The sequence below is a fragment of the Octodon degus genome, unplaced genomic scaffold, assembly GCF_000260255.1.
Source record: "Octodon degus isolate 3935 unplaced genomic scaffold, OctDeg1.0 scaffold00078, whole genome shotgun sequence".
Taxonomy (NCBI): Eukaryota; Metazoa; Chordata; class Mammalia; order Rodentia; family Octodontidae; genus Octodon; species Octodon degus.
Window position 1 is genome coordinate 4,645,383 of NW_004524654.1, and position 2,995 is coordinate 4,648,377.

Here is a 2,995-nt window from a genome sequence, read left to right on the forward strand (position 1 = left end):
TATAGTTTGCAACCTGTGTTAAAGTCTTGGGCAGGCCAAATAGCTCATCAGATTAAAGCGCCTGCAAGCAGGCTAAGGAGCCAGGGGTTCGATCCCTGGGCCTGCTGTGCTGACCCCACCCACCCACCCCCCAGGCGAGCTGAGACAGTAATTGAGACTGGGTGTGGTGGCTCGAGCCTGTAATCACAGCTTTTTGGAGGCTGTAAACAGGTGGAACACTGTGAGTCCGATCTAGTAGTGCAACCCTGAGCACCCTATAGAACCTTCCCTAAAATACAAAAAATAAAAAATAAATAAAAATAAAGTCTTTGTTTCTCAGGCGAGGAGGTAGCTCAGTGGTGGAGTGCTTGTCTAGCACTGCAGTCTATCAGTTGCTTACTTCGTTTCTGATGTGTGTGTCTGGCATGTACCCTGGTTTTTTTTGGTGCCTGCTAATTAAGTGCTAAAAGTGGTCTTCAGTCAGTGTAGTAGTTTGCTGGCCTGCAACATACAGAGGCCAGAAAGTTTTAAAAGAGAGGCAGTGGAATGTGAATCAGTACCCAAATTGCAGAATGATGCTGAAAAGAACCTCTCTGAAAGTTTACTCATGAGCATTTGAAAAATTTACCATCATACATCTGTGCTTATAAAAGGAATATTTGGGTTTTTTCCTGCCTAAACAGATACGTTCCTGATAGTTAAATGTGCATTACTGACCTAATTTCTTGTAACTGCTCTAAAGTTATATTATTAAAAAAAAAAATAAAAGTTACATTATGTGAAATTGAGAAAAAGAGTCTAAATTCTGGTTGAAGCCCTTAAATGGGATTATTTTAAATGGGCTTTTAAATGCCCCAAAGAGTGAAAACCAAACTTTCACTAAGCACATACAGTTCATTTGCTAAAACAAGGCATGCCACTGCATACTTGGAAAGTGCAGGGAGGGCGGGCTTTTCTTTATCTTCATAGACTTGAATTCCCTGGGCTGAGCAGGGATTGCTATGACGGCCTGTGATGAGTGGGCCTCAGGGAGGAGGAAGTGAGAGGGTTACCCACCTGGTATTAGACCCCACCGACAGCTGTTGAAGCTGCCACTTCATACTTCAACTTCTTGGCCGAAGATGCCAGATTCTAAAAGTGGGGAAGTAGGAGTTGTGTTTGTGTAATATGCATTGATATTACAACTTTCAAAAGTATAAAGGGGTAGAAGCCACATCACCCCAAACCTCACGCAGTTTTCCTAAGAAGTCAAACTTTTGTGGACGACACACACAATATGGGCTTTAGTGACTTGTGCATCCATTTAGGAGGCACCACACTTATTTTGATTTTAGTTATTACTTTTTGTACATTTGCTGGAAAACATCTGAGTGTACAAGAAATTCTGCCAGTTTAACTTTCTGCTAACTTCGATTCATAAATAACAGTTTAATTTTATTTTAAATTCTGCAGCATTTATACCTCTGGCCTCCTACAGAGGTATCACAGGAAGAGATTATTGCAGCTCCTATTTCAATGGCTTTTCCTTAAGGAGAGCACTGAAAGCCCAAGTGAGTGGGTGGTTGGGGAACTGTTAGTAGAGGCATCTGTAGATGCAGACCTCTGGAGATGAAAAGTATCTTGGGGGCCAGGGAGCTGGCTTCCCTGGCAAGGGCCTGAATTCGATCCCTGGTTCCTCCAAAAAAAAAAGTATCTTGGCTCCTTAATAACGTGTTTGAACGTTGTGCCACCCAGGCACAGTGAGTGAGAACACCCGAAGGGTGTGGGCGCTGCTTCTGGGATACCTAACTTTGAACACCACTGCTGTATACGGACACTTTCCAAAGATACCCACAAATAATCAGCTTCTGGCATTGGTTATACTTAATGAAACATCTGTATATGATTTTGATTATACTGTCTAGTAAAAAGCCTTTTTTTCTTCCTCTACAGTTGAAACTAGATACATTGTCATCTCTACCAAGTTAAATATTGATAAAATCATCAATTTGATTGATAACAAATCATTATAGAAAGTTTGAATCGTTTGAAATTTATCTTGATATTAAAATCTTTTAGTCACCTTTGTTAGGTCTTACAGCTTTATTATCCTTAAATTCAACTAGTGTAGTGGATCATTAAATGGCAAAGTGATCTCAGAAGATATCCATTGGGGTGGCAGCCAAAATGTGAAGGTGCTTGAAATACTTTAGTTACATCTTTATATTGAATATGCATATAGTTTTTTAAAAATAATTTTCAAGTTGAGCTATTTCCCTGGCCTTTTACTGGTCTTAAATTCACACTGTTTAGGCATACACACGCCGTCTTCAAAGTAATAACTGTATAAATTTCCCTGCTAAATGCGAGTAGTTCAAAATGTGTTTTCCAAAGCGGAGGGAAAAGGGCATCCACAAGAAACGCGCGGGCAGGGAAGGCGCCTCCAGCCCCTGCACGGCTCTTGTCCTGCTTCCCTGGCTCAGCCTGCCCGAAGGGTGAAACTTTGCTTTGTCTGGCTCCGAAAGTACTGGGGACTTGGTGACCCATTTCGAGTGTCAGGATGAGGCAACCGTGTGCAGAGCTTTTTCTGTCCCCAGCTCAAGCTGGAGCCCCCATTCTGCCATTCGGACATCTCTGCAGGCTACCTCACCGCCTGAGCTGGGGGCCACGGGTGGGCGCAAAGACTCAGGGCAGATCTGTGCCCCTCGTCCCCTGCTGGGACCCTGCCCGCCCGGCTGACCGGCCCCAAGTTGCCGAATAGCTCAGATGCTTGTCATATTTGCGGTCGCTCGACTCAGCCGGCTGTGCGCGCGCTGCACCCGCCGCCGCCTTTGTCACCAGCCCCTTCGTCATTTGCCTATTTTCGGGGGAGGGCAGCGGTGGCCCTCTGGCTGGAGCGACCCTTTGGCCCCCTCCTCGGACGCCTCGCTGCCCGGGAGCACGGAGGGCGCGCGGGCTGCGGAGCTGGCTGAGGGCGGCGCTGCGGCCGGGAACCTGCGTGCCTGCCCCTTCCTGCTCCTCGGCGGCCGCGGCCGGG

General features: G+C 45.9%; 1 protein-coding gene across 2 annotated transcripts in view; it reads left to right on the top strand.

Moving 5' to 3' along the window:
* Positions 1–2,995, top strand: part of Sertad2 (SERTA domain containing 2) — a 123,358-nt gene that overhangs the window by 98,603 nt on the left and 21,760 nt on the right. The window lies entirely within an intron of this gene.